This window comes from Heliangelus exortis, chromosome 16, assembly GCF_036169615.1.
Source record: "Heliangelus exortis chromosome 16, bHelExo1.hap1, whole genome shotgun sequence".
NCBI classification, from domain to species: domain Eukaryota; kingdom Metazoa; phylum Chordata; class Aves; order Apodiformes; family Trochilidae; genus Heliangelus; species Heliangelus exortis.
In genome coordinates this window covers 3,757,698-3,783,042 of record NC_092437.1, presented here as the reverse complement: position 1 = coordinate 3,783,042, position 25,345 = coordinate 3,757,698, and the positions used below count along the sequence as shown (strand labels likewise).

Sequence of the window (25,345 nt, the reverse complement as noted above, 5' to 3'; positions counted from 1 at the left end):
TCAAGTCATTCTGTGAGTGCCAATATGAAGAACAAGTTGAGAATTCCTTCCTAGCACAGTATAACAAATCTACCCAAAATTTAGGAAGAAAAAACCAAAACCTCTTATTTTAGTGATCTGCAAGACCGAACAGTTTTGCTTTAATTCAGACATTTCCAGGATTCACCTCTCCTAATTTGGAGCTGGGTGAATAACCTGGGACAGATAACTGGAAAATTGGGAAAAAGTTATTGAAAGGTTTGGGGCTGGTTGCCTATTTCTGCCTGAGCTGGAGGGAAATTGTGGCATAGGAAGGTTCTGTCCTGGGTTTGCTGGTTTGGTTGCTGAGGTTCAGGGATGCAGAGATTCAGGGATATTTCAGATTTGAAGCATCTCTCTTGTGTTACCCATCCTGCTTGCTCCACTGTCAGGACTTGGTGTGTTCTACCCTCCAAGCACTATCTGAAATGTCTTCTTTAATGTTATTTAAGAGTTAAAGGTGTCCAAAGCTTGATTTGGCAGAAGAACAAGGAATCAGGACTTCTTCTGGCTCTTAAATCCAGGCTGCAGAGGTTATATGTTATTTTCAATAGATCATTTGTAGTCCAAGCAGCTGTGACAAACAACTGCTGTGTGGTACTGGGGTGACCTAACAAATCAGTCCAAATGGTCTCCTACAAAAGGAAAGGGATAACTTGGTATATTGCTATTCCAGCCATGGGGTTTGGGTCATTCACCTTCTGTTGGCCTCAGCAATCAGCCAAAAATGTGAGATTTGAATATTCTTTGGTTCAAAGAAGAATATGATAAGATAAGATTTGATTATGTCTTTGGTTCAGTCCACAGAGAAGATGAGAAAAAAAAAAAATAAAAAATAACATTTTCCTGAAAGTAGCAGAACTCTTCCAGGTTCTGCTTGTGCAGATTTGAGCCCCTTTTAGGGTCCTAATCAGCCCAGAGCATCCTTCCTGCTGCCCCAAGTACCAGGGTTTGCTCAGCCCATGTCTGGCACAGCCTCACCACCTTTCCCCTCAGTGCCTCCAGACCTTTCTGCCCAACACCAACCCACAGAGCTCGTGTTTTTTGCAGCCCCCACTTTGCTAACCTTTTGCTGAAAGTGGTGGGATAAATCCCTGCTTTGGATGAGGGCTCAGGTATCTCTTACCTGCCTCAAATGACAGCTCTGTCCCCACTTTGCTCCTCCCTCAACTTGCTCTCCCAGCCCATAGAGACAACACCCCCCATGGATTTTAACACTAAATGACTTAGAAACCAGGCTGTGTTTTCTAGTAATTATTTGTGCCCTTCCTTATAGTAAAAAAATACTGTGCTGGTGTGATAGCTTCAAAAGAAAGTTTAAAAAAAAAAAAAAAAAAAAAAAATCTGAAAAATTTATGCGTTTGTGCTTTGGACACAAGATAAACTTGTTAAAATGTTCCTCTTCCTGGTGTGATGTAGCTGGAAACCCCATTTATGATTTAAGTCCAGGAGCCCTTGACCAGCTACCTCCAGTCAACACGTCTCACTTGCCTGGGAAGTGAAGGGAAATCTATTTTGTTTGTAATAAAGCTGATTATCATAGATAAATGTATCTAATTAGTCTCATTTGCTGACACACAAGCCTTTAATTGCAAGTTGAATAATTAGACATATCTGCATATGCAAATGAATAGGGTTATACTATGTCACTCTTAACATGATTTCTCTGGAGACAAATAGCTCTCTATTTTCAGGAGAGAATATGATATATTAATTTACGTAGACAAATAACTTTATTTAGAATGAGTCTCTCTCATGTTTGTTTATATAAAGCAATAAGAGAAGAAACAGAAGAGATTTTATGTGGAAGGAAACAGCTGGAAGATACTAATTTATAAGGGGGAAATTCTTGCAAAGAGTGATGCTTCTCAGTGGCAAGTAACAGGAGCAAGGAGCCTTCTCCCAGCAGAACCCTCCTGGCAGGGCTGGACATCCCAGCCTTGCCGGGACCACTGGTTCCATCCCCTTTTTGCATCCCACCATGCCAACCACCTTCCTGACATCTCTGCATCCCACCCCCCCTTCCTTCCCGCTGCTGGGATGTGATGCTGGAACTCTTTGGCCTCTCGTTTCCCTATCCAGATGGGGAAACGAGAAATTGGGAGGGGGTACATGCGTTGCCCTCCTTCCCCTGGGTGCCAGGAGCACCCTCAGCAGGCAGAGAGGGTGCTGGCAGCGGGACCCCCGTTTTTGGGGAGGGGGACTGGGCAGCGGCTGGCTGGAGCACATGGCATCTCCTGGGGTGGCGGCACTGAGGATGGGGAAGGGATGGAAACCCCAGACCGGTTATTTGGGGACGGGGGGGCTTGGCACAGGGGGGATCGGCAGCTCGGGAGCGGTGACATCCGCGTCCGCCGGTGACATCGCTGTCCCGCCCCGTTTTCCAGGTAATACCCAACCCCGCAGCAAATTCTGTTCCGAACCCCGCCTTCTCTCCAAATAAAGAGCTAAAAAACGCCGAGAGGGCTCTGCCTCCCCCGCTGTCCCGCCCGCTGTCCCCCCCCTTATCCCCCCGCTGTCCCGCCGCATCCTGGCGGCCTTCCCCGCCTTTCCACCCCCGCTCTGCCGCCTTCGGGGCTTCGCTGCCCCCGCCCCCGGCGGCTCCGGGGGATCCCCGGCAGCCGGACAGCCCCAAGGAGTCGGGATGGGACCCCCCCCCACCACCCTCGGGTCCCCTCCGCCGCTGCCTCCCCCTCCCCAGCCCCGTTACCGCGGCAACCGCGGCCCCGCCGCCTGCAGGGACCGGAGGCACCGGCAGGGGGCAGCAGCGGCACGAGGCTGCGGGGCGGGAGGGTGCGGGAAGGGTGCGGGAAGGGTGCGGACTGAGTGCGGGAAGGGTGTGGGCTGAGTGCGGGAAGGGAGCGGGAAGGGTGCGGGAAGGGTGCGGACTGAGTGAGGGAAGGGTGCGGATTGGGTGCGGATTGAATGCAGGAAGGGTGCGGGAAGGGTGCGGGAAGGGTGCGGATTGGGTGCGGACTGAGTGTGGATTGAGTGCGGAAAGGGTGCGGGCAGGGTGCGGATTGGGTGCGGACGGCGGTGCGGATTGAGTGCAGGCTGCGCAGTGCGGGAAGGGTGTGGAAAGGGTGCAGGAAGGGTGCGGATTGGGTGCGGGCAGGGTGAGGATTCAGAGCAGGCTGAGTGCGGGCAGGGTGCAGGGGATGCCTGCAGGCACTGTGCGGGCCTCTTGCTGGCAAGGTGCAGGTTATGCTGGGTCTGATTGCAGGCAGGGTGCAGGGAAGTGGGTGCAGGCAGGGTCAGGCTGGGTGCAGGCAGGGTGCAGGTTATGCTCTATCTGGTTGCAGGCAGGGTGCAGGCAGGGTCAGGCAGGGTGCAGGCTGGGTCAGGCAGGGTGCAGGCTGTGCTCTATCTGATTGCAGGCAGGGTGCAGGCAAGTGGGTGCAGGCAGGGTGCAGGCAGGGTCAGGCAGGGTGCAGGCAGGGTGCACGCTATGCTCTATCTGGTTGCAGGCAGGGTGCAGGCAGGGTCGGGCAGGGTCGGGCAGGGTCGGGCAGGGTGCAGGCTGTGCTCTATCTGGTTGCAGGCAGGGTCGGGCAGGGTCAGGCTGGGTCAGGCAGGGCGCAGGTTATGCTCTGATTGCAGGCAGGGTGCAGGCTATGCAGAGGCTGATGGCAGCGTGGATGCAGGTGAGTGTGCAAGCTGTGCACAGGGTGATTGCAGTGCAGGCAGCACGCAGGACACCTGCCCCCTTCTCCAGAGCTGAGCACCCAGCAAGCAGCAGCCCTACCCTGCTGCCCTCTGCCTGGTTCTGCCCCAGCTCAGGAGCAGCCCCGTGTCCCTGCCAGGGCACTGGAAGGATGTTTGTCTGGGGTTGGGGCTGCCTGGTGATGGGCCAGGGAACACAGAGTTCCCTGTGTTATCCATGCAACAAAGCAGAGGTTGTGGGCAGGATTCCCATTCCTCACATCCCTGTGAGGACACCTAAATGGTCTTCAGAATTTACAGACAGAGTCTGGCTTGGCTGGAAGCAGTGACACAACCTGCTTGGCATCATTTTGTAACATCCTCTTCCATTCTCATTTTCAACTTTTAATTCATAGGATTAATTTAGGTTTAGGGGCATCCATCATGACACAGCTCACAGAAAGATGGGTGTTCTCCTGCTCTATCCCACTGCCCGATTCAGGGAATGGTCAGGGATAAACTGGATGTTGGCTAACTCAGACTTTACTGGTAAAATGCATCTATGAGATAAGGAAAATTGCAGCAAACATCTACACTCTTCATACAGATCAGCACAGCACCCTTAGTGCTCTACAAACTGGTTCATTAATCTGACTCCTATGGGCTTTGAGATAAGGGAAGGATGGGAAAAAATGACTGATAAGGCACCCAGGCCCCTCTGCTTGGTTTTCTGAGCAAAATGCCCAATGGTATCACTAAGTGTCTGTGTTGTGCCCCAAACACCCCCCTAAACTCTTAAAGATCTTTGGGGTGTGCTGGTGCTGCAGTGGTTAACCAGCAGGGAGGCTGGGATCTGCATAAGGCTGATTTGGGGAAAAAAATAATGAAATGCAGCTTAGATGAAATCACAGCTGGGTGGGATTTGGTGAAGGGCATCTCTGAAGGGAAAGCTGCCCTAGATAGGAGCTGGGGTGTTGTGTAAGGGGCAGCTTGCTGGAGGCTGGCAAGGCCTCTGATTCCCAGGCAGAAACATCCCTCTGCAAGATATGGTTTGTTTATCACTTCCCAGCTCAGTGCTTTTGGCTTTCCCCTCATCTCCCTGCCTGCAGGAGGGTGATGGGTGGCCATGGGGGCTGCTCGTGGGTGCTGGTGCCTTGGCTTGGACACCATAGCACCACAAGGTGACCTTGCTTGGAGCAACCCCTCAGCAAGGTGATGGCAAAGTTGCATCAGTTTATCTCAACAATCAACTGGAACATTTCCCCACTGCATTATATAATAATAATAATAATAATAATAATAATAATAATAATAATAATAATAATAATTATAATTATAATTAAAATAATTATTATTATTATTATTATTATTATTATTATTATTATAATATTTTATTTATTTATTTATTTATTTCTACACAGCAGCACCTGGGAGCTGCTTCCAGCCCTGATCTGTTCTGTGCAACCCTCTTGCTGCTGCACCAGGTTTGCCATATAAAAGTAGCTCCATATGCCCCATCCCTTTCTTCTCTCCAGAAACTGTTTCCTGCAAGGGTGGAGGTCTGCTGAGAGCCACCCTGTTATTCTCCCCCAAATTTGGAGGGCAGGGATGTCTCGAGTTGCCCCAGCTCCCTCTGAGCCCTATTTCTGCATCCTCCCAGCAACAACAAACCCACAGCAAACTCCTCCCCATGGACCTTTGAGCTGATGCTGCAGTGTGGGTGCATTCCTGCAGCCCTTCCTGGGACATCTCCATCCCCTGCTCCAACTTTCCTAATGACACTTTGAGTCCTTGCAGGCTTTCCTGCTGTTCCCATGGTGTGTTCCTGTGCACTCACCCTCAGCTCTGGGTTGGTTTGGATTTTTTGGCAAGGTGATGTCACAGTGTTGTGATTCTTTGTTAAACCCATCGAGCTGGCATTCCCATTAATGCCTCCCTAATCCCAGTGACTTGCTGAAGAGTGACCAGGCCACATCCTCAGCTTTGGAAAAGCCTTGGGGCTCTTTTCCCTAATTCATGGGGTTATTCTTCCTCTCTGAGCACAGCATTCCCAGGCAGGTTGTGGCTCAGCATCCCACTTAACAGTTTCTTGGGCTCACAACAGCACAGAGCTTTCACAGCACAAGTCCAAGGGATGGATGAATTTCCTCAGCTATGAAATAAGTAAAGCAGCTGATTTAATAAAGTTTCTTTTCCCTGCCTGGCTCAGCACCTCTGTTTTGCTGTATTACATTTCCTAACTTCTGGCCTCAGCAACTCACTTACCCAGCAGTGTGACCTCCCCCAAGTGGGTAAAGCTGTTGGGTTTCCTCTGCCGTTGAAAACCCTTTTTACATAGGGCCAAATCCTGCTCTCAGTTCTCTGGGTTAATCTGGAGTAAATCCTTGGGATTAACTGGATTTAACCCTGCACTGGCTGAGCAGCTCTGTGCAGCCCTGACCCACGGTGGAGCCCAGGGTCTAAAGGGCTGTGCATCCCCTCCAGGAGCCATGGGCTGGGTGAGCTGCTCCCAGAAAAGCCCAATAAACCATCCACCCCCTTGCAGGCAATGGCAGGTCAACCACGTTCTGCTGAAAAGCTGGTGGAAATCCATCCAAAATCCATCAGAGGCTTCCCTGCTCCCCCTGCCCTCCCCAGGGTAGGGTTTCCTCTCGGTCGTTTTCTCTTGAGAGCCTGGGGGAAATATTCATAGAACCATAGAATGGTTCAGGTGGGAAGGGAACTTAAAGATCATCTGGTTCCAAACCCCCTGCATGGGCAGGGACACCTCCCAGCAGACCAGGCTGCTCAGGCCCTTTGCCTAAAGTGTGAGGATGATGCCCGCAGCCACAGCATTTCTACCTGCTGGGCATTTTCTAGGATCCATGTGAACAAGAGGAGGTTCTCCTCCTCAGGACCAAGGTGAGCAGCTCATCCTGCCCCTGATTTTGTGTCCTCCTGAAGCCCTTCCCATGCCCATCCTGAGATGCTTGTGCTGGGGGATGTCCCCTTTGCCTCTCCCTGTGTACAGCTGAGGTCAAACACCCTCCTCTCCCTCCCTGCTCTGCCCACCTTCACCAGCAAAACTCTTTCTACTGACTGCTGGGTGCAGGAGCCTGGTGGGAAAGGATCCCAGCAAACCCCAAAGCTGTGTCATTGTGCTGAGTGCTATCAGGATGTCACTGTGTCACCATTCCAGTTCATTAGGCAGCACGGGGAAGACGCTGGGACATCAAAGCTCTCCTTTTCCCTACAGAAACGGGAGCAGATCTTTTGATCTCAGCCCCCAGTGTGGCCCCCCCACCCCCCCAAGACCCAGAGCTCCTTCTCCAACCCAAACCTACAGGGGATCCCTGTTTGATTCCGCCGTCTGTTCTGGGGCGGTTTCCGCCGCTCCCCTGGTTTATTCTGGGAGGGGATTTGGGGAGGGGGGGGAGGAGGAAGGAGTAATTTTTTTGTATATTTATTTCCTTCCACACTACCCTCTGCTCCTCGGGCACAGCAGGGGAGGGTACCCATCCTATCTGGTGTCAAGCAGGGGCTTTGAAGCCTGCCACAATCAAACGCTTGTATTTGGGGTGTGTGGGGGGGGAAACCCCAGCCAGCTGTTTGTTTGCTTCCCTGCTTTCTATTGATTGAAGGAGATAATCTCCCAGGCCCCACGTGTTTAATCTGTGAGCTGCTAATGTTGCATGAGATATTGAAATGGTCCCCTCTCCCCTGGATTGCTGGGGTATTTATAGCTTAATGCAGAGGTTTACAGCAGAACTCTGCTTTCCAGAGCAGGAGAGGATACGTACGTGTGCCTAATACCCCAAACTGCTGTTGACTTTAGCAGGGGTATTATAACTCTAATCCAGTGCCAAAAGGTGACCGTGTGCTTTATACAGCAGGAATATGCTGAGAGAATTGGGTTCCCAGTGTGTCATTAGGAGGTTTAACATCAGGGTTGGCTGCTGCCTGCTGCCAAGCAAAGATGCTCCCGGAGACACCCAAAGGCAGGGAAAAAAAAACCCCAAAACCCAGCCCCAACTCCTCTGTGACACCCTGAGGCACCCAAAGGCAGGAAAAAAAAAAAACAAAAAAAACCAGCACCAAGTTTGAAGCCCCAACTTCTCTGTGACACCCTGAGACACCCAAAGGCAGGGCAGGAAAAAAAAAAATAAAAACCAGCACCATGAAGCCCCAACTTCTCTGTGACACCCTGAGGCACCCAAAGGCAGGAAAAAACCCCAAAAAACCAGCACCAAGTTTGAAGCCCCAGCTTCTCTGTGACACCTTGAGACACCCAAAGGCAGGGCAGGGAAAAAAAAAAAAACAAAAAACCCAGCACCATGAAGCCCCAACTTCTCTGTGACACCCTGAGGCACCCAAAGGCAGCAAAAAAAAAATAAAAACCAGCACCAAGTTTGAAGCCCCAATTTCTCTTTGACACCCTGAGACACCCAAAGGCAGGAAAAAAAAAATAAAAACCAGCACCAAGTTTGAAGCCCCAACTTCTCTGTGCCAAAATAGAAAAAGGCTCACATCTCAAAGACAATTAGAGCAGGGTCTGGCTCTCCCCCTGTCTGTGTCTGACAAACTGGAGTGGGAATGGATTCAATTCAGAGACATCTAATTTCATGAGAGACTCTCTAAGAATAATTCTCCTGCAGATGCTTAAAGTGATTTCAACATGAAAAGCAGGAAAGACAGAGAAGATGATAGAAAATGACTGCAGAATTTATACCTTCCCTTCCTTCGTTTAAGCCCTGCACACCCTGTGCGTGTCCTGGCATGAAAGCTGAGGGAAACTGCAGTGCAAACAAAACAATTTTCTTCTGTGTTTTTCCTGCCCTGAAACAAAGGGATGGTCACTAAAGAGGTCCACAGCCACCTCTCCTGAACCCACCAGGACCTGTCCGAGGGGAAAATCTGTGGATTTTAAAATGAAGTTTTTGTAGCCATGCTTGAAGCGCTGCTTAGAGACAGAAAAAAAAAAAAAAAGAAAAAAAAAGAAAAAATAATATTTAAATCACTATCCAGTCATTCACACCATCCTGGGGAGCTCTAGGTGATACTTCTGTGCCCAAAGTGGTATTTGGGAAGCCAGCTCTCACCAGCCCTGACACAGAGACTGTTGCTGATAAGAACACATGACCACAATTCTATTTTTTTTTTTTTTTTAACTGCATTTTTCCTTCCTGCTGTTTAGGGGGTTTAAACAGCCTCGATTTTCTGTGGCTGACAACACACCCCATATGCTATTTATCTTGTCAGAACTCTCTCCCTCTGCCCTCAGCTCCCATTTTGTTCTCATTAATAGTGATTATGAAAAATGGGGCTAAATACTTACTTTCATATGATTTATCCAAATGTTGAACTGCGTAATTGGAGAAGCTAAGGCATTATCCCTTCAGATTCTGTCAAGACTCAATTTCTGCATTTGATTTAATTTTTAGACTCATGACCCATAACAGTACATGTATTTATTGCCTTTCTGGTGGCTTGGCTGAACAATATATCCATCAGTCAGGAGCAGGAAGCTGCATATTATTTATAAGAATTTAAATAGTCAGTGTTTTTTAAGAACACTTGTCCCTAGCATGCAGTTATTAACACCAGGCCCCTAGATACAACAAAATTGAAAGTCAGCTGGAAGGAATGCCCTTATAATGAAGATATTTAATAACTGGCATCAGGCTCTGATTTTCCTTTTGGTGACAGAAGTGACGCAGGAGCAGGGGAATGCTTGGAGCTGCAGAAACCTCTCCTACCCCTTCCCAGACCTGATCCAGTCCCTTCCACCCTTTCCATTCCTCACTGGAAATTGCTCCTGGAGAAAAAACATGGGTGTACAGACAGATAAAATTCATCCCTGCATTTTTACACACACACAGACACAGACACATCTCTGCACTCTGTGTTTGCAGGCTCCGTGTTGCAGCCTCACAGGGATTTTGTGCATCCCTCTCCCCCCTTCCTAATCCATCATTTCCCTACTCCTGTTTTTCACAAATCACTTTTTGAATGCCTTTGGCCCTGATGGCCAGCTGAATGCTGAGATTCCTCTGCACTGAAGTGTCTCCATCCCATGGGCTGACACCACGCACCTCGAATCAAAGCCCAGGCTCCTCTCAGGGATGGGGATGTGGGGTAAGGGGTGGCCAGCACAGAGCAGCAAAACATGGCAAAAACTCAACCCCACAGCACTGACACCACCACCCTGCTTCCCAAATCAGCACTGACACGGTGTTGAAATTCTTAATGAAAAAAGTAATCAAGCTGCTAATATCTGCAAGCACCATTTTGGAAAAAAAAAAAAAAAAAAAAAAAAAAGAAATAAGGAAGAAAAAAGATAATAGAGCAAGCATCAGGGAGTATAGTTAATGTATAAAACAATTACTGTAGTCAGATGCTTAAATAAGAGCCATAGTGGTAGCAAAATAATGTACAGTTTACAGTACACAGGATATTTTGTTTGTGATGCCAGAATGGAAAAGAAGAACTCCATGAGGAAGCTGATGCATTTATCACCAAATTTTCTCCTTTTTTCTTGGCATGAAACCTGCTCAGACTTGTGCACACACACACACACACACACACGTGTGCACACAGATAGACTTCTAACTCAGTATTATTTGTTGTACAAACTAATATAATTATTTAAAGCACACTCATTTGCTGCCAGCTAGTTTACATCTTCCCTCTTTCAAATACAAACACAGCAACCAGTCAGGAGAGCTTTCTTTTCCTTAGACCTTTAAAACAAAAGCTTCCCATTGCCATTTTTCAGAAGGATCTAACTGCTAATCTTCTATTTTTTAGCCAGCCCAAGGCTTAGGCATGGCTCTTCCCTCCTTGTGAGACTTGTGGGGAACAATGAGAATATTGATTTTTTTTTTCTTTTTCTTTAAGACTCCTGATACTGCAATGATTTTCCTTATTTTCTCTAGCATTTGGTGGGGTTTTTGACCAGCTTTAATTGCTTCAAAGCTCTCCTGTTTTCTGTTGTTAGCATTAAATCCATAACCTGCTCTCTGCCACACAGCAGTGGTTGGGACTTCTTGTTGTCTCTTTAATCCCAGTTCCTCTGTTGTGCATCTTCCTCTGTCAGGAGGGAAAACTGCCCCAAAGAGCAGAGAAAAAATATCAAGAACAGAAAGAAAAGGCATCCTACTTAAATACCCACGTGTTTGCTGCTAAAAAGGACTTTTGCTGGGCTTAATTTATTGGAAGTACCTAAAATGGCTTCACTGAAATGTCTTGGGTTTATTCAGAAGGATTTCTGTCTATGCAGACATTCAACCTGATAGGGAGAAAAAGAGAAATATTGGCACCAATAGTTTTTATAAGAAAGCTCAGCTTTTAGAAATCCCATATTTCTAGTAATGAAGCATTTTTTCCTGCAGTGAGCTCAGCTCAGTTTTTTAACATGTACAAGGTACTGGAGTTGTTTTCTTCACTTTAATTTCCAAAAGTTCAAAAGCCCCATCAACATTCAAAACACTGTCTCAGCTTTAATAACCACGTCATCCCTCTGGTTTTGATTTGGTGCAATATTCTGCATATTAGCAGACCTCAAAGCCAGGAAAACTACTCCATACTTCCATTTAAAAAGCCAGAGGTGCTGATCTCCCATAAAGCTCCTTTTGGTTGTAAAACAGACTGAGCAACAGCAATAACCACACCTCAGGTTATTGGGTATTTCAAATTTTGACTACTTTTAGCCCAGACTTTAAGCACAAACACATTTCTCAGAATAAGATTGGTGAAAAGCAGAAATCTCTCCAATAAATAGCTCTTTTCAGAGCCTGGCACCCAGGGCACTCGCTGGGTTTTTTCCCTGCAGATGGGGATTTGCAAAGGGCTGTTTGCTCTTTCCCATTGACTTCCATGAACTTTGCATTTCTCCATTCCTCTAGTGCTCCCTGGTTCCTGTGGGAAATACCTTTAATGCTGGAAATCCTAAGGTTAACTAGCTACAAATAGTATTTAGTTATTAAAAGCCTTGGTGGGTCTGGAGGCTGAGCAAGGTTGGGTTTCTCATTCAAAGGGTCCCATCATTCCTGGGCAACTCCACTTCAGTGGCACCAGGGATTCAGGAGACTTTGTCCCAGTGTCCTTCACTGTGGTGGCCAGCACATTGTTGTTTATAGGATTTTTTTTTTTTTTTTTTTTTTTTTTTTTTTTTTTGGTCATTTTTATTTTTTTCTCTCCTGAATTATATCACATGTCTTTTTTATGGTCAGTCAACTGCCAGCATCAATTACAAGAGTTAATATTGACGTCCTCTTAAAAGAGGTTTAAATATTAAAGGGAAAAGGGACTTGCTCTGGGCTTCATCTCTTTGTGGTGTTCATCAATAAAACCTCAGCTCACAGAAGAGTTGTCACAGTGATTTCTTCTGTCTTGCTCTGACGTGACGCCCGAGCAGCAAATGTCACCAGAATTTTTCAAATGAGCAAACTGCTTTTATTAATTATGCTAATAATCACGACTCAAAGATAGCTGCTCTGAGGAAAACAAGAGCTGGAACTTGCTCCTTGGACAAGGGGCAGAGGAGGAGCCCTCAGCTCTGTCGTGTTTGGAGCCTCTACGCAGGAAAAAAAAAAAAAATTCTTCCTCCACTTCTTGGGGAAAAAGCCATTCAGAGAGAAACCAGAAACCTCAATATGCATATCTTTATTTTAACCACCATGCTATTTATTGATTTTCCTCTGCAATTATGCAGTGCTGTCTGTATTTGCATCAGTGCTCTGCTGTTCCAGATATTAAATCTCCCTTCCTCCAGTGGTGGCTCTTCAGAAAAATGCTCCTGATTTCCCCTCAGAGTATGAGGTCAATAGGCCACAACTTATGATTTTGAACCTATAGCCAGACCTAATTTATGGATCATTGCTGGTTTCTTGTGTTTAACTGTTTCTGGGAGAGGCTTTAATCAGGGAGTGGAGCCATTGTGCACAGCTGAGATCCAAGCTAGAGGGGGTGCAGCTCCATGTAAAGAAATAACTCATTCAGCCCTGCTTCCCTATAAATTATGTAGAGTTATTCTGAAAAATGTTTGTATTTCCTAATATAGCTCTAGATTATCTCACTAAAGTCAGGGAAATGTTGTTAAGAAAAAGTCACTTCTCACATATCAGAAATTAATTTTCATTTGCTAAGCACAGAATGCATTTGGTTCCCAAGTTTTGCTCATTGGACTAATATTGACAAAATATGGATTTGCTTTTGTTGCTCCCTAACAACTTTGGCAATATTTGCCTTGGACAGAAGGTTAAAGTTTTACATTATAATCTGTAAACATTAAAAATAAAATAAAATAAAGACTCCTCATCTCCAGCAAGATCTCAGCTTGCACTGCCCAGCACAGGGTGCAGCCCTGGCACTGGGTCCTGCAGGATCAGCAAAGGGTTTGGGCTTCCCTCTCCAGACAAGCTGTTTTTTCTCAAAAACTCCAAGTTTTTCCTCTTGACAGAGGAAGATGCACAACAGAGGAATTGGGATTAAAGAGACAACGAGAAGTCCCAACCAGGGAGAGGAGTTTATGGAGTGAGTGCAAACAACAGAAAAGAGGAGAGATTTGTGGTAATTCAATTTTTTCAGGTTTTGGGTTGCAAGCAAAAAAAAAAATTGGTGAAAAAGTGGCTCTGGGGGTGGTGGGGACAGGCCAGGCTGCCTGTGCATGCCTCATGCATGGCTGCAGTTTTGACTGAACTGCTCAGCAGCTCCTGGGAACCATCCCCTCGTGCTTTACATCCCCAAAACCATCTGCTGGAGCTGTGCTGTGAATCGCCTGGGCCTCTAGAGGTGGCAGGGGAAAAAAAAAAAAAAAAAAAAAGAGGCAAAGTGAAATTCTTCCATGAAAAAGAGGTGGTGAGTAAATAAATATTTAAATAAAGTTTAACCCCTTCGATCCCAAAGGAAGGAGTTGAACGCTCACCCAAATGATCAGCACGGTGAAATCAAGTGCTGCCTCAAAGCCAGGCAAATCTGGCAAGAAAAATGCCATGGGAAGCCCATCCAGCTTGAGGAGGGGGATTTTCCTCCCTCCCTGGGGCATGGGCTGAGCTGCTGCAGGGTGCACACACGTGTGGTGAGTGTGTGAGTGCTCGTGCTTGCTGGCAGCAGGCTCCGACCCACCCCGAGATGAACCTGCAGCTTTACCTCTGGATTTATGGCTGCTCCTGATCCCAAGCTAACCTTCTGCCTCTGCAGTGTCTGAATGCAGCTTTGGGGATTAATAAATGGGAAAAGTCAAGACCTTCACTGTCAGGAATAGAGGAGATGTGGCCGGCATTAAAACCAATAGCTGCAAACCACAGAGGAACCCACTTCACCTAAAAAACCCCACCAGCTACCTGCCCTATAGGGTTAACACCACCAACCAAGGTGCCAAGAGACCCCAGCCACCCCCACAGCCTCCACCACGCAGCCTCCAAGGGGTTAAACCCCAGCAAACCTCCTGGTGCATTTTATGTCCCGACTCCCCCTCTTTCTGTCTCTGTTATGTGTGTGTGACCAAGCCAAGTTCTTTTTTAGCTCTACCCTTTTGAAAACTGCTGGTTACAGATAAATTAAAATGCCAGAACTGAAATTGCCCACGTTAGCCCCTAAGGGAGCCTGCATGTCATCTTTCATTAGATGCTGATAGACCAAAAGCCCAAGGCAAAGTGAAAGCTGGTTCCTAAGAAAGGGCTCAGAGCCAGGAGCTGCATCTCTCTGCTGTAATCTTGCATCTCTGTCCTTTTAAGTTTAAGCTGAGCAATGCTTTCTTGGACATGTCTGTTTTCATACTGCAAATTTCAGTCTTAAAATCAACAGCAAATATGAGCTGGGTATTCCACAGAGTCCTAAATTGTCAAGACAAGCCAATGCATTTTCTCAGAGCAATCTGATGGTTTTGTCTGGTGTCAGCCCTTACATCCTCCAGTGCAGATGATGTGTTTGGACGGTTTAATAAAGAGCTGTTTAGAAATGTGACTGTTATTCTTTTTTTTCCCTTTTTTTTTTTTATTATTTTTTTTTTTTTATTCAGAGTCACATCACCTTTCAGTAACAAAGGTGGGAACTTCCTAATGCTTCTTTCCTCACCTTGAAGGAGGGCTGGTGGCTTTGGTTTGGGGGGTTGTGAAGTGCAGCAGAGAGGGGAAAATGGTTTGGTCTAGAAAAAAAAAAAAAAGTCTAAAATGATGCTTGCACAAGGAGCTTAACAAACCATAAAGGCCAGTGGCTTTCCAGCATCCTTTCACTTTGTGTTTGAGTTAGAAATGTGCTCTGACTCAGAAAACTGGGGCTGATCCTGGGTGTGTGTGGGCACTGGGGCAGGCTGCAGGCTGGAGCTTCCCAAGGGACCAAATGCCCAAATCCTATTCCTTGTGGGCATCTCCAACTGCACTTTGGTGTCGTGCCCTAGGGATAAAAAACTTCATGTCCCCAGGATCAGGGAAGGGGTGAGGGGGAGGAAGGTCTTAGACATCATCTTGGGGTCAATTTATCTTTACAAAATCCTGCTGAGGAAATCAAGCTGGGAAACCATACTGGGCTGCCTGGTTATTGGATGGATGGGCACCAGGAAGCTGGGGAGCAGGTGGCTGAAAAAATATTTTTTAAGGCACCCAAAAGCATTGGAAGCCTGAAGAAGCCAGCTCAGGTGGTTTTGCTCATCTTTGCTCCAGGCATCATAGAATCATAGAATCATAGAATCATAGAATCATAGAATCATAGACTCATAGAATTGGCTGGGTTGGAAGGGACCTCAGAGCTCATCAAGTCCAACCCTTGATCCACTCCCCCCGTGGTTCCCAGCCCATGGCACTGAGTGCCACATCCAGGCTCTTTTGAAATATCTTCAGGGATGGAGAATCCACCCCTTCCCTGGGCAGCCCATTCCAATGCCTGATCACCCTCTCCAGAAAGAAATTCTTTCTAATGTCCAACCTAAACCTCCCCTGGCACAACTTGAGACCTCTTGTGCCCTCTTGTCTTGCTGAGAGTTGCCTGGGAAAAGAGCCCAACCCCCCCCTGGCTCCAACCTCCTTTCAGGGAGTTGGAGAGAGTGATGAGGTCTCCCCTGAGCCTCCTCTTCTCCAGCCTCAACACCCCCAGCTCCCTCAGCCTCTCCTCATAGGATCTGTGCTGGATCCCTTCCCCAGCCCAGTTGCTTCCTTTGGACCTGCTCCAGCATCTTGATATCCTTCCTAAACTGAGAATTTACTCCATTCCTATCCCCTTTCTTCTGCTTATTTGTATTGAGTTATCATGGAGAAAGGAACAATCTTAAGATGTCTCTTACTTTCCTGGAGTCAGCAAGGCTTTAGTTTTCAGACCATTATATCTCTACACTGCCAATCTCAGTGTTTTTTTAGTTCTAGGTGCTCCTGAATGAACTCTTATTCTGTGTATACACCACAAAGCAAACAACTGCACAGCAAAGTCCCCTGTGCTTTCCCCTCTGCAGCACCAGGACCCCTTCACTGTCTGACATCCATGATTGATTGAGTATCTGAGACCATAACACAAAGTAAAGAAAACTGGGAAATCTATTGTTCCAAAAGTTATTGGGCAAGGCCGTAGGGAATGAGTTTTCATTGCACTACAACTCCAGAGGAGGAAATAATCATGAGCTGCACTTACCAAAAGCAAACATCTGTGACTCCTCCAGACATCTTGTGCTGGGCACCTCCAAATCACACCAAAAAGGGCTGCATTTTGCCTTTGGTTCTGCAGAGTTGCTGCTGTCTCTGAGCATTTCACTGGAAGGCACCGTGGAAGGGGTGGCAGGAGAGGCAAAAATTCCTGTGATGCAAAAACTTGGCATTTTGGTTATAGATTTATTTTTCTTGCATCCCAAAGGTTGGCTTCAAACATGCAGTGAAGAAGGCACCTCCATGGTCTTCACTGAATTTTGCTCCTTCTCACTTTTAAAATAAATTCTTGCTCAGGTGCTGCAGATGAAGTTTCACCTCTCCAGCCTGCTGCCAGAGGTTCAGTCTCACGTGCATGCTCTAAATAAAACCAGAAGAGAGAAAAGAATCAGATCAGACTTTGGCTCTCATTTTGCTCTCACTTCTCCTGACTCTGCAGATAATTTTGGCAGACTTTGATGGACCTGGAAGGGTGGAGAAGGGTGTGCATGCACCCAGGAAGCCTCCGTGATGCCCTGCGAGGGTGCAGCTGCATCTCCTTGGCTCCTTCCACCCTTCCAGCATCCACACTGCATCAAAAGGATGTGCAGAAAAACAACCAAGCCTACAACCCTTCCCAAATGAAGCCTGGGAACAGCTGTCAGGCAGCAATATTGGTGCAAACTGGGGTGATTTCTCCCAGTGATGTGCAGAGATGGGTGCTCTGAAGAAGCTGCTTGGTCCACGGAGCGAAAGCTTCAGGGTTTGCAAGGAGGGCAACTTGGGTCTAAAATCAGCAACTCCATTTAGTTTCCTGCCTTCCAAAAGAGGATAATCACATTCCCTTTACATGGGTATCATGCCGTTTAATTAGTAAATGATTAATTTGTTAATGATTTCCCTGGCATGGAAAGCACTACTGAACAGCTTCTTTTCCCAGCCATGGAAATGTGCAGCAGAAGGGAGGTACCAGCTGCACCTTCCCAGGGCCCTGTCTGCTTTCCCCTCTGCTCCTCTGAGCCCAGAGCTGTTCACTTGGTAGCTGCAGCAGGTGAAAAGCAGCTCTGGGAGCCCATTCCTCCAGCACCAGGAAGGCAGGAAGGATTTCGGGGAAGCTGAGCCCTCTCTGAAGCAAAGAAAAGAGATGGACAAGAGCTGGGAACTGAGTATCAGCTCTCCTGGCACCCACCCTTGTGCCTTAACTCAGAGGCACCTGCAGAAGAGCCACGTTTGCATGGCAAGCTTAAACAAAAAAACGTCCTTGTCCTCCTCTATAAACACTCAAATGACTCAAATTCTGGTGTAGTCACAAATTCTGCAAATCAGTGAAACGAGCAGGCAGCAGAAATGGATCGCAGCCTTGCTTGAGAAAAGGGAAAGACCCACTTAAGCCAATTTCTCCCATCAAGAAGAAAAGCTGTTTGAAAAACAGACCAGATCAAGCCTTGTTTCCTTGCCAAGGGAGTCGATGAGGATGGCATTTTCCATAAAAAGGGTCTGAGAGGGACCACGAGGAGCCTGGGGCTGATTCCCCGGGGAGGTTGGCACCTTCAGGGCACACACTGCAGCATCCCCATCCCTTGGAGTGGTTGTTCACCTCCTTCCTCTGCTCCCAAGGGCTAAGTTTGCTACAGAGACAGATGAAAAGCTCCAGAAAGGTTTCCCTTTTCCTGACCCTGCTTCAAAGCTTCCTTGACCAAGATGAATGTGCTCCCTGGCCTCTGGGAACATCCCAGGTTTCAGGCAGCCCGGTGGTAGCAGAGATATGGCTCACACCTCTCCTTTGCTGTGGGTTCTGCCCTTTTAATTCTCCTGAGCAGCTTATCTGCCTTTCCTTATCTCAATCCTTTCCTTCTTCACATGCCCTTCTTACCCTCACCTTCCTGCCAGCCTTTTCCCCAGCCCAGCTAAACCCCTCTGGGGAGGGGCTGCCCCTTTTTACATCTTTTTGCCTGAAGCCACACGATTCCCAAACAAGTGCTTTTTTTTTAGGGCTCTTGACTTTGAAAAGCTCCAGTTTTGGAGCTCAGTGGTGAAGTACAACTCTGACAACACCAGCATTGTGACACATGGAAAAAAAAAAACAAACTGTAACAAGGGTGAGTAGAGCTGGACCCCTCACGTCTTGAGTGGCTTCGTGTTTCTTAGGAAAGCTTAACACACAAATACACTGTGCAAAAGCCATGTACTTGGCTCTCTGCAAGCTGGTGAGATTGGCTTAAGAATAATGAGGTTTTAAAATAGAGTAAAATACATTTTTGGGCAACTTTCACCCACTCCTTGGCTTTGGAGTGGTTTTCAGTTTGGCTCTGGGGACCACTTCAATCCCATTTCCAAGTTCTTCTCTGTACCCCGGAGGCCCAGACATCTACTTGAAGAAATCAAATCAAAGAGGAGATTGCCAGAAACCCCACAAAAAGCCTGATGGTTTTTAAACCAAACAAAATCTTCACTCCAAATGGAAGCCCAGTCCAGCCTGACAACAAAAATCCCAAGTTGGCAGAGCAGCCCTCCTGGCGAGGCGTCCTTGCTGATTAGCTTGGCTGCCTCATTAACATGCATACTGTAATCTCATTTACTCCAGGATTGCTTTGATGTTAATTCCAGCGTTTTGGTGCAGTGTGGTACTGCACTTTGTGTTTCCAGGCTAGCATCCCCCTCTTCTGCAGCCCCAGGTTTTGCTTTTTCCTGGGCCTGCCCTTGCTGTGGCCACCTTCACCCTCCCAGTTTGCAGCGTTGCCCCCCACCCTGCAGCCTGACCCGTGCTGCTTGTGCTCTGCTTGCCCTAAAATGTCATATTTCTGTAAATTTTCAGCCACTCTTTCATCGATTTGTTTCAAACTACATTCACCTTTTCCCCCAGCCCCAATAATCCTAGGAGGGATGTTCAGACACAAAGGTTGCGTAGTATGGGGACAAGGGGATGAAATCCCCACCCATCCTGCTTGGTGGTTTTGCTGTATGGCTTTTTCTGGGGATCATGTACCCCAAAAGACTTCCATCCCCCCCAGGAAACACTGGCCTCCTCCTCCTGGGTGGCCCTGAGCTGGCGAATCAGCATGAGAAGCCAACTGGGTGTCCACAGAGGAGTAAAACCCTATTTCTCTAGTGAGAAAATAAATAAATGCAGTGGTGCAGCAGGGACAAGGGCATGGGGCAGGTGTCCTGGGAGGGGGGGAAAGAGGTTTAATGCATGTCATTATTGAGAGCTGAGTTATCAAGAGGGCCAGATGTGTGGCCAGGATGTCATGAAGAGATTTTGTTCAAAGCAAGATGGGGACTTCTCCTCCCCTTAAAACTCACAGACGTATCCAGTGCAGCATCCAGCTCTCCCCAGCTGTTAAGACCAGGAGGGCTCTGAGCTACCTTAAAACATGGGCAGGCCAGAGAAGCCAGGCTGCTTTATTGTCTGGGAGATCAACGACTTTAATAATTAGCATCTTACTTACACATGATTTCTATACTCAATTTGAATCTTAATTAGGGATGGAGAGGGGGGTTTAGAACGGCGATGCCGCACGGCGCCGTGAGGGGAGACCCTCGAGTGGGACCTGTGACAAATCTGCTGCCCCAGCTGGGACACCTCAGCCTTCTGCTGCTCCCTGGGGACCCCTCAGTCACTTCTGGGGGGACACCAGGGCTAGAAGGTCCCACAGCCACATCACTGACACTGACACAGGGGCTGCCCCAGAGGTGCGCACACCTCGGGTACCCACCCGATGCGTGTCCCCAGCTTGCAGGTGCCACGTGTCACCAATGCCTTCTGCTAAATGGAGACATCACCAACCCTGGGGCCACCTCTCCTCACAGGACAGGCTGCAGGAAGGATGGGGCAGTTTGGATGCAGCTGAGGCCCGAGTGCTTTTGGTGCTGTCCAAAGTGCTCCGTGGCTGGGAAAGCCCGCTGGAATTTAGGGACCAAGAAAAGGATGGGGGGGCTGTCAGCAGAGGGAGGCAGCTTTCAGCATCAGCCTACATGTCTCTACACAGGGATGGGCCTCAAAAAAATGTGAAGCATTTGAAGCCCACCATTTTAATTAAACTGATTTAACATCCGAGCTTGAGAGGGGCGCGGGGCTGGCAAACACAAAGGAGCCACACAATCACTTTGGCTCCATTGTTGATGGGCTTTTGCTCTCTGTTTGTACAATAACCTATTGAACTTTTCCAGACTGTAATTCAATACAGAATAGATCCTTGCAGGAGGCTTTTTTGGCAGGGAGCACTGAAGGCCTTGAATCAATTTCACTTTTCCAGCGTGGCTGTTTAATGTATTGATACCAGCTGGAAAAAAAAAAAAAAAAAAAAGAAAGAAAAATAAAAAAGAATCAATGTTACTTTTATTTGTCCTGAGCTGAAGCCTTTTGGGTCTGTTCTTTGTGACACTGCTACCATGCAGCGTGTGGCTATTGTCCCACCTTTGCTAGGAAAAGCAAAGGCTGTTAATGTGGATAAGTCTTTTTTTATTTTTTATTTTTTTCTCTCAGTAATACTTCCCAGTTTTGCAAAGCTTTAAAACCTTTTATAGGAAAAGTCCATCAACTGCAGCACTGCGTGGCTGAGCTGGTTGTTCTGGTGATACTGAGACAATCCTGGGGATTGGGATGTGCAACCAAGGGGCTGATGAGGCTCAGGCATCATCCCTCAGGAACCATGAAGTCATTCCAGATGGGCTCTGCCAGGTCCCCAAAGAGAAGCTGGTTTAAAAACAACCCAGGGCTTGGGAGTAGAGGTGGATCTGACACCTTTACCCTACCTGTCCTGGGCACAAGGATTGCTCTGAAGCCTCCAAACAAGTGCAAGAGGAGTGGAAGCATCAGCACAGCTCAGCCTGGGGTGGGTTCAGCAGCGTGGGGCAGCCCAGCAGCATCCTTCCAGGTGGAAGGATGAGGAGTGGGAAAGAGCTGGGAGATGTCCACAGCTTGGGTAACACTGTGGGAGAGTGGAGCCAGGGCTGTGCAAGATGCACCAGAAGCTCTCCCCAAAGACAAAGCTGTTAATTGTTACTTAAGCAATCAAGCTGTTCCAGATTGCCCGGGGCCAAGCAGCCTCGGTGGAAGTTGTCTTCGTGTTGGAGTGAGAAGTGGCAGCATTAGGGCTCCTCTTTGCTGGGAAACTTGCTGGGAGTGTGAGTAAAAGCTGGGGGCTGCCCCAGGGCTGATGGTGTGGTCTGCAAAGGTGGAAAACCTGGGAGAGCAACCAGAGAAACCAGCCAAAAATAAGCATGCAGATGGGAAAAAAAAAAATCCCTCTTGGTTTGAGCCAAACTTCCTAACAAAACTAGGGGGGAGAACTGGAATGGGTCAGACCTGCCCTGGTCTCTTTGCTGAGCCAGCAAACCTTTTCCAGCCCCAGAAGGAGGGCATTTCCCTGCCTTGCCACCATCCCAACCCTCCCTCTGCCATGCTGTGTGCAGAGGTTCTGGCCTCCATCCTCTACACAATCATAGAATCATAGAATTGTGCTACACAATCATAGAATCAGTCAGGTTGGAAAAGAGCTGGAAGATCACCCAGTCTAACTTTTAACCTAACTCTACTAACCTAGTTCCACTGCCAGACCATGTCCCTGAGATGTCCCCAGCTCTCCAGCACAACAGGATGCACACGCAGAGACAGGGGATGTGCTTGGTGACAAGTGCCAGTTTTCCTAGGAAAAAGGAGAAGCTGGGTTTCACAAACCCTGAAGTGACCTAAAAACACCAATCCTGCTGACTTCCATTCTTAGAGTATTTTTGTATGAGAATTTGCCCCAAATGAGGAGGAGGAGGAGGCTGATGCTGCAGCAGCTCCACTGCAGGAAACAAGGAGGCTGCTTCAGATGGAGTTTCACTTGCTGGAGAGCTGCCCTGAAGATTTGCTCTTGGGTTTAAAAGGCAGCTGTTTGAGGGCCAGACAGAGCTTTTACCAGGAGGAGAGAGGGTAAAACACATGGTTAAAATCTAGGTATTTCTGTACAGGTCTATGCCTCCCTCTCTGATCAGAAATCCAATCCAGGGGCCAGTCCTGCCAAAGGGAAACAAAGTCACTGCTCCTCATCAGGTGCTGCAGCACCAATCTGATCTTCCTTTAGAGCAACTTCTGAAAGACAAAGGAAAACCCACCTGAAGGGGTGAGTTGGGTGATCCACACCATGTCCCTGCACACTGCAGCCCTCAAAACTTAGCTGGGAAAGGAATAAACAGCAGGGGAGCAGCTGGCAAGGTGGCACGGACCTTCCAGGAGCTGTTAGCCGGGCAAGGATGGGACCTGGGGGGGGATAAATCCCCCAGAGCATCCTCCAGCCCTGCAGCCCCCTCCCCGCAGCACACACGATGTACGCCTGACCCTCAGCACCCCCTTCCTCCCCCCCCCTCCCCCCTTTCCCACTTATAAATCAGAGCAGAATTAATTCAGGCGCCGCGTTTTATTTGATAAACGTCAAAATATGTAAATACCGGGGCTCTCTTCCTCCAGTCGCTAAAACAAATGGAAAACACATTTATTAGCATAGAGATGAGTTTAATCAAATCAGCGGCGAGTACAAATTAGCCACAGGAAACGTAATGAGCTGGGAATTAATTAGCAGCATAATGGTAATAACTTTGCCTGCTGATTACCTTGCGGCCATGGCTCTCCCCCAGGGCTTTCCATGGGTTCTCCAACAGCTGATCTTTTCTGTTCCAGGAGCCCCTGAACTGGAACAGCATGGCCGACAGCTCCCGTGCAACAGACTGGAGGAGGGGAGGGAGAAGGAGAGAGGGAGGAAAAAAAAAAAAAAAAAGCCATGTGAGAGATGAGAGATCCACTGCCTTTACCTTCCCCAGCCACGAGCTTCTTTCTTTACCTATTTACTGCTCTCCTGGTTTGTCCCGCCAGGCTCAGCATCCCCCTGTCCCTGTGTGACTCTCCTGTGGTGCTTGGGATGTTGTCCTTGTGGGTGATGGGTTGGTGACCATCTAGGTCACCTTCACCAACTGAATGATGCCTGGGCCAGGCACAGGGCACAGTCCTGAGCCCCACAGCAGCCACCCTGGCCCCGGGTTTATTTATCAGCATCATGCTGGAAGGGGGTGGTGCTGGGTCTGATTTGTCCGAAAATAAACATCCAGGCAGCTCTGGATAAGGGCTGGAGTTGCCTTGGGAAGGGCAGGAGTGAGGTGACCCCTGGAGACTCAGCTGGCTTTTTTGAGGAGCTGCTGTTCCATGAGAAAGGGACAATTGGTGCTCCAGGGGCTTTATAAAGTGCTGGGCTTGTAAATTAACTGTTTGACACCAACAGTGATGGAGAACAGTGGGGGGCAGGGGCTGGATGGAGGAAAGGGGCAGTTTCTCTTCTTGATTTATTTGTATTCCTTCTGCAGTGCCTCTTCTCCTAACACCTGAACAATCCAAAATAACTTGCACACAGCCTTGCAGTGCTGGAGCTAAAAGCACTTCATAAGCCTTAATGAATCAAGCTGTGCAACAGCCCTGTGAGGAATTATTGTTCCCAATGGTGAGGGAAGGTTAAGGGAAAAATGCTCACATTTGGGGGCCTTCATTTAGATGCTCCAGTCCATCCTCATGTCCTTCACCCAGCAGCTTCCAGTTCAAGGGACTGAGTCCAAATTGGAGAAGTTAAAAAAAAACACCATAAAGCTAAGTTAAAAAAAAATTAAAAAAAATAAGCCAGGCCACGCATCGTGGTGCTTTAGTGGGGATTTGCAGGGAGGATGAAACGAGCATCGAAGTTTGAAATGGAATTTGAAGTTATATTTGGAAATTGTATGGATGCTGAAAAGTGAGAGCACTGCTCCCAGGTCTGCAGTGGTTCCTTTCTGCTCTGGACATTGGGCTCCAGCCTGCAGAAATGTTCCACGGAATGGAGGAAAGACAATAAAGTGAAGGCCCAGGGATGAGAAGGCCATGGGGATTATTTTTTGAGATGAGATGGTGTCACTTTGGCCTCGTCCACCCCCCCAGGCTGTCAGTGGCACCTAATAAATCAGGCTGGTGACTCCAAGATGTGACATTAACTGCATCTCCCCAACCCCTCCACACCAGCCTCAACCATGCCCATCACTTGGACCATCCTAGGTTTGGGCAGAGACGTTTGATTGGAGCTGTCAGGAGCTGCTGGACTGAAACAGATGCAAACAAGGAAGCAGTCAGCACTTTAAACAAGATACCAGCTTTGGATGGGAAGGGGCAGAGGTTTTTTTTCCTTTACAGGAGACAAAAGAAAAGAAGGATTTGGGCATTTTTAATTTTTTGGCTAACAGGAAGGAATCCGCATTGTTGACTCCAGGAGGCTTCAGAGAAGCAAGGGGCTCTCTCAACCAAAATTAAGGCTCTGTCTTGTCCTTACATATAAAGAAACTTCCCATTCAGCTCTGAGCTTTGAAGCTGAGACTCTGTTCTGCTGCTTAGAAAGCTCAGGAAAATGCACATCTCACTCCAGCTCAGACCTGGCTTCCATGCAGAGCCTGAAATCCTTACTTAAAAGTCCCCAAACCTGGCAACAACCTGCAGCCTGCTCCCCATGGGAGGTTCTGGGGATATGGGAACTTTTGTTTGGTCCTCTTGGAGAAGCACAACTAAGACCAAGTGACTATTCCAAGCCCACTGTGCAGAGAGGGGTGGGAAAGGGCTCTTTGCACTGATATTTTCAGGACCTTTCAGGAGGCAGCTCTGGCTTCCCTGAGCTTGGCTTGGTTGGGCTCAAGACCTCCTACTTCTTGTTGGGTTTGTACCCATTGTTGAAGGGTATCCAAACCCAATGGCCAGCATGGGCTGTGCAGCAGATTTCAGCTGCTCTCAAATGCCATCTCTGGGATGCTTCTCTGAGCAGATGTCACTCTGCAGAGTCTGAGCAACAAGGGCCTGACCCTCTGATCAAAGTTTTGTGGCTTCAGTTAAAGCTGCTCAGTTTTTTCCTCCTGTTAATGCCTTTTTAAAAATTTTTTTAAACATTTTTTTTTTCTGAGGGAGCTCGTGCAAGTCAACACAATAGATAAAACCATGAGTTGTAGCTGAAGAGTCCTGTGTTTTATTATCATGGATAAATAATGTCTCACCCAGGGGGAAATGGGAGAACACAAGGTCACTCAGCATGCCCAGAGCTGAGCCCGAAGAGGAG

The 25,345-nt window shown here is 47.8% G+C and overlaps 2 long non-coding RNA genes across 2 annotated transcripts in view; one reads left to right on the top strand and one right to left on the bottom strand.

Annotated features, from left to right (window-relative positions):
* The window catches only part of LOC139803640 (uncharacterized), a 235,479-nt gene that overhangs the window by 12,082 nt on the left and 198,052 nt on the right, over window positions 1-25,345 (bottom strand). Inside the window, exons 5-6 of the long non-coding RNA XR_011729083.1 lie at window positions 22,845-22,958; window positions 16,258-16,628 (exon numbers count right to left, since the gene is read on the bottom strand). This is a non-coding gene — a long non-coding RNA (uncharacterized lncRNA). The remainder of the gene's footprint in view (window positions 1-16,257; window positions 16,629-22,844; window positions 22,959-25,345) is intronic.
* Window positions 1-25,345, top strand: part of LOC139803641 (uncharacterized) — an 89,867-nt gene that overhangs the window by 31,903 nt on the left and 32,619 nt on the right. The gene's annotated exons all lie outside the window — the stretch shown is intronic.